The sequence below is a fragment of the Marmota flaviventris genome, chromosome 2 (genome assembly GCF_047511675.1).
Source record: "Marmota flaviventris isolate mMarFla1 chromosome 2, mMarFla1.hap1, whole genome shotgun sequence".
In the NCBI taxonomy this organism is placed as follows: Eukaryota; Metazoa; Chordata; class Mammalia; order Rodentia; family Sciuridae; genus Marmota; species Marmota flaviventris.
Window position 1 is genome coordinate 28,353,549 of NC_092499.1, and position 6,089 is coordinate 28,359,637.

Sequence of the window (6,089 nt, forward strand, 5' to 3'; positions counted from 1 at the left end):
GTCTACTCAGGATGCTCTAGGGACATGGAGAAAGATGATCACTCTGGAGCTTCCTTGGGGGGATTTGGAAACAGTGTCCAGGAGCTTTCCAGTGGAGGCTGAAGGATTGGGAGAAACTGGGTAATCCAGTCTCCTAATGTTCAAAGGGCTCTGTGAGTCCTTAGGCAAGGACAGAAGAGATGGCATTTCAGGAAGGTCGTCTCTGAGATGGCTTTCTTTGGGGGGGGGGGGGGCAGGAGGAAATGACAGAGAGCAGCCAACCAGCTCTGGCCCCTATTTACATATTCATAAGCCCCCATGCTGGTTGGCTGCACTAAGCAGCCCCCAGTGTCCCCCAGCAGGGCTGGGTCTGTCAGATGGTGTCTTTACAGAGAAAGGGCCAGAGGCTCCTCTCAGCCAGCCACAGCACCAAGCCTGCCTGGGGAGGAAGCAGGGAAACCAACATCACTTCCTGAACCTGGTTTTCTGCCCAAGACTGGTGAAGACTGGGCCACTCCATGCTCCACTCCTAGGGCTGGACCTCCTGAGGACTCCCTCTCTGTGAGTTAAGCCATCCCTTCCATTTGCCTTGCGCTGTATTATTGTTATTATTATAGAGTGTTTACTATGAAAGTTTTCAAGTATTAACAAATTGTTAATATGTTGCCTGCCATATTTGTTTCATCTATTTTTTTTGGCTGAAATACTTTCAGGTAAATCCCAGACATGGAGATATTTCGCTCCCTAATACCTTACTCTGTTAATACCCTGGATGCATTTCTGGAGGCCTCTTGAAACCTGGGGATGGGGCAGGGGGATCACCACCCCCATCTTAGAAAAGTGGAATGAGGAACACAGTGCAATTCCAGGGCTAATATCTGGGAGTAGGACCCAGACCCCCTAACTCCCAATCCAGGTACCTGGACAGCCACATGTGAGCATTTCTGATGTCCGGGAATGGTTTCCTAGGTACTGCAGCCACTGTATGGCCCTAGGCAGTCACTATACCTGTCCAGGCTTCTGTTTCCTCATCCATAAAGTGAGGGCAGGCCATGAAGAGCCGAGGATACCTGACACTGGTCTTTGCTGTTTTCATAAACATGAGAAAAGAGTTTTTCAAAAGCTAAATTTATCTGCATGTTGTGCCTTTCCTTCTTATTTTAAAAAAACAGGATGTTAAGATTCTTTTCTTTTATGAAATATAAATAATAGAAGATTGTAATCTTTTGAATCTTTATTTTTTTCATGCTCTTACCTACAAAATAAGATGTCACAACTCTCCAGGTGATTCAATTTTTTTTTTTCGTTTCATTTTATTAATGGCTGAAGCCTGTAAGTCAGGAGACCACCCACTGTCCCATGCTTTCTAAGCCACGGCTAGCACTAGTGTTCTATGGTTGTGGGGCCACACAAACTGCCCTAGGAGGAGAGGAAGCTGCATTTGGAGGAGTACTTATCATTCATGCTGGAAAATGCAGGAACCTTGGCTTGTGTTACTACATGGGATCCTAACACAAGTGATTCACAGAGAAACTGAGGGGGAAGAGAGACAGTTAACTTGCATAAGGTCACTTAAGAGCTAGCCATTCAGCTGAAAATCCAGTAACGGGTAGATCATTCCTCAATTCATAGCTGACAGTGCCACAGACCACCCAGGCTCTGGTTCAGTTGAATCTGCATCTGTCTGTGGACAAGGCTGTCTGACCTGAGCCTGTTCATCTGACCTCCATTTCTTCCCATTTCTGCCAGTACAACAGAGTGCTGCTTGGGGCTAGACTACAAAAGGATGAGGTGGCCTTTGATTGGTGGCACAGTGGGGACAAAGCAGAGAGCCTCTGATCTTAGAAAATGAATACAGATGAGGTTGTGTTTGAAAACACCTTAGCTGAGCATAAACCTGCTATAGGACTTTGGGATGTGCTATTCTGAACAAGTCTTATATCAGCAACTAAAAATTATCTGGGTCTGGTAAGTAGATGGGAGCCCTGTTAAGAAGAATATAGATGAGGGCTGGGATTGTGGCTCAGTGGTAGAGCGCTTGCCTAGCACGTGAGAGCCCCTGGGTTTGATCCTCAGCACCACATAAAAATAAATAAATAAAATAAAGGTATTGTGTCCAACTACAATCGAAAAATACTAAAAAAAAAAAAAAGAAGAAGAATATAGATGATACAAAAATGTATACATTTAACCAGGAGCGGTGGCACACGCCTGTAATTCCAGCAACTTGGGAGGCTGAGGAAGGAGAAGCATGAGTTCAAAGCCAGCCTCAGTAACTTAGATATCCTGTCTCAAAATAAGGGCTGGGGATGTGGGTCAGTGATTAGAGAAGAAGACAGAGGAGAAGGAGAAGGAGAAGAAAAAGGAAAAAAATTATACATTTAGAAATGTGATTGAGTGATCATTTATGAATTGCCGGTGAAGGGCCCTTAGATCCTGTGACATCTGCATGAGATGAGGCGTTTTCTTCTGTATTTCTCCAGCCATATGTAGGAGGCATCTACTGAGGCACTAGGCTGGTCCAATTTAGAATGTAACTGAATCTAAGAAATGAATAAGCAAATATTGCAAAGAAAAACCTAAAGTTTTCCCAACAAAATCTTGACTAGAACTTTATCAAGGAAATGACAATATATCTTCTTGAAAAAGTCTTGAGCTTCAGTGGCAGTGATGAGAACAGGGTAGGTGACTTTTGTCTAAGGACACCCGCACCCCCATAATCCACCTTGCTATATTAGCCAGCTCCTTGCTCCTTAGCTGGAGCATGCTAGTACCTAAATGTATATGCACCACAGAAGAGGAGACGCAGCCTGAGAGCTGCCAGTGGCCCCAGGGACATCCCTTCCCCTTTGTCCCATTTGGACAGAGCTTTGGGAGATCTCCAGGGATAGCCCACAGAAGGGCATAGACTGGCAAGGAGAAGGGCTGCCATGTTCAGAGGAGATTGGTGCAATTGACAAAGTCATAGACTCCGGCTGTCCCTTTTCAGCGCCTGCCCCTGGGTTCCAACCCTTCATCTGAAAGGGGACAATGCACAGCTTCTCTCTTTCCTCTTTCAATTACTTGAAGTTAACCTCACTCTCATTTTACACTCTGTAGCTATAAAATTCTAACTTTGCCATTATCTCAGGAGATCTGTTTTCTGCACTTGGGTTTGTAGCTAAATTTGTTCTTCCAGTGGTTTTTTTTTGGTCTGGTACCCAGGAATGTGTATCTAGGAAGGAGGCGATGAGAGAAAAGGCAGGTTATTGTTTTATATTTATTTATTTATTTTTAGTTGTAGTTGGACCCAATACCTTTATTTCACTTATTCATTTTTTTGTGGTGCTGAGGATCGAACCCAGGTCTCGCACGCGCAAGGCGAGCCATCTACCGCTAAGCCACAACCCCAGCCCCCAGCTTGTTGTTTTACTTAAAGCAGTTTTATGCTCACAGTAAAATTCAAAGTACAGAGGTTACCCATTCATCCCTTGCCCCCCAAATGCATAGCCTCTGTCATAAATGTAAAAAAAAATTAATTAACAAAGGCAAAATTTGTCATTTTTAATTACAAAAATGAAATATAAACTAGGCATGGTAACGGTCCTGTCATCCCAGTCCCTCTGGAGGCTGAAGCAGGAGGATTATCGGTTCAAATCCAGCCTCAGAATTTTAGAAAGGCCCTAAGCAACTTAGTGAGACCCTGTTTCAAAATAAAAATTTTAAAAAGGGGGAGTGGGTTGGGGTTGTAGCTCAGTGGTAGAGTGCTTGTCTGACACTTATGAGGCTGGGATCGATCTTCAGCACCACATAAAAATAAATAAATAATATAAAGCTATTGTGTCCATCTACAAATAAAAATATTTTAAAATAAAAATAAATAAATAAATAAGGGTTGGGGTTGTGACTCAGTGATTAAGCACTCCTGAGTTAAATCCCTGGAATTTATATATATATATATATATATATATATATATATATATATATATATATATATATATAGTGTGGGGGGAACACACACACACATATATATAAATAAATATATAGAGAAAATATGAAAATGTAGGAAAGTAAAAATAAGAAATAGAGAAAAAGATTACTCATGGCTCCATCGTTCATAATAATGATTACTAACATTTTAATATATTTCTTTCTCATGCTTTTTCTTTGTATTTTTATATCTAACTTTCTCTTAACCCCCCATTATTATAAAATAATGTTACACAAACTCTGCTTAATATAATTTTTTGAATGGTTACATAGGATAGCATCATGGAGATGGCATCATGCTTTATAATTTATTTAATCAGTTTCTACTCATATAATATGGGGATGATGATTTTTGACATAAATTCATGAGTATAACCATGATTTTCTTGGTTTAATTTCATAGACATCGAATCATGACTCAAATTGTATAAACATTTTTAAGTTTCTTCATATATACTGTATAAATATGCTCTTAAAAATATGTGAAAAATGAGCAGGCACTGAGAATCAAAGAAATGCAAATAATGAGATAATATTTTCATCCATAATATTAGCAAAAATCAAAGAGTGTTGTTAAAGATAAAAGGATATGTGCTCTTCTTTAAAAAAAAATTCTTAGTTGTAGTTGGACACAACACCTTTATTTCACTTATTTATTTTTTTATTTTTTATATGGTGCTGGGGATCAAACCCACAGTCTTGCACGTGCGAGGCAAAGTGCTGAAGTTCCAATTTCTGGCCTCAAGATATTTCTGTTGGTTCTTGCTTCTACCGCTGAGCCACAACCCCAGCCCCAGGATATGTGCTCTTTTATAGATATATTAACAGGAGAGCAAATTAGCTTTTTGAAAGTATATATAGTGCTGGGGATGTAGCTCAGTGGCACAGCACTTGCCTAGCATGTACAAGGCTCTGAATTTAATCCCCAGCACGATGAAAAAGAAATTAAAATAAAAAGTGTATATATATATATATATATATATATATATATATATATATATATGCATATTCTTATAAAAATTCATCTATAGAAATATAAGTAGTGAAAACTGAAGGTTTTCCTTCCATTTCTCATCTCCACCCTTAGTTGATACATTTCTGGAAAGCAGTTAGGAAAGAAGCATAAAAGTTTAACATATGTTTAGTCTCTGACCCAGTATTTCTGCTTCTAGAAAAGTGTTCAAAGAAGCAAATAGGTTAAGTCCCCATATGTTGATGAAGGAGTGTTAAGATTATTCACAGTAACAATAGTTAACACCTATGAACAGTTATTATGTACCAAGAACTATTTTAAAAACATAACATTTATTAACTCATAAGATCCTTAAAACAGTCCTCAATAACACCAGGTATTGTGGTTATTCCAACTTACTGCTGAGAAAAGTGAACTACAGAGAGGTCACAAAGCTAGTGAAGTGGCTTGGGGGTTCATGCTTTCACCTCCATATGATATTGTTTATGTTTATGGTGAAAATTAAAGGTAGGAACTTATCAATCCAAAGAGAATTTACTAATAAATTACAATATGTCTATACAATGGACTGTAGATTTATACTCATTGATATGAGAGAGAAAAGGAGAGTATAGAACTATATAATTCCATTTTTGTTCTCTTAAATTTACAATTATGAGAAATTATGAAAATTTCATAAAGACAAAAATGTTTGAAAAAAATTATGCACACTAAAATGATAACTGTGATTTTACTCTGGGAGAAAAATCTTTTTTCTTCTTAATACATTTCTATATTTGGGAAGTAAAATAATCCTGCATTATTTTCAGACTCTAAGAAAAGCAATAATACTGTTTTTAAAGGGTTGTCGCCATTGCTGCTTCTATAAATGCATATGAAATTTCTACTATTTAATTTTCAAATAGAAACCTCTGCTGGGTGCAGGTTCACCCAGATAGGGGATCTGGGTAGCATACTGGTCTCAACACAGAGGTTTCCTGTTTCTCTGCAGCCCAGATGCAGTTTCCATGATTGTCTTGCAGAGATGGCCGTAAACATCTCTGGACACCTGGCCACAGTGGAGGCTGGCTGGAGTTCCAATTTCTGGCCTCAAGATATTTCTGTTGGTTCTTGCTTCATTAAACGTGCTGGCCTTGTCTCTTACTCTGGTAGTTCTGCCTTCTGGAGC

The 6,089-nt window shown here is 39.3% G+C and overlaps 1 long non-coding RNA gene across 1 annotated transcript in view; it reads left to right on the forward strand.

Moving 5' to 3' along the window:
• LOC139704669 (uncharacterized) overlaps nt 1–6,089 on the forward strand; it is a 10,906-nt gene extending 4,817 nt beyond the window's left edge. The window contains exons 2-3 of the long non-coding RNA XR_011706551.1: nt 372–540; nt 5,913–6,089. This is a non-coding gene — a long non-coding RNA (uncharacterized lncRNA). The remainder of the gene's footprint in view (nt 1–371; nt 541–5,912) is intronic.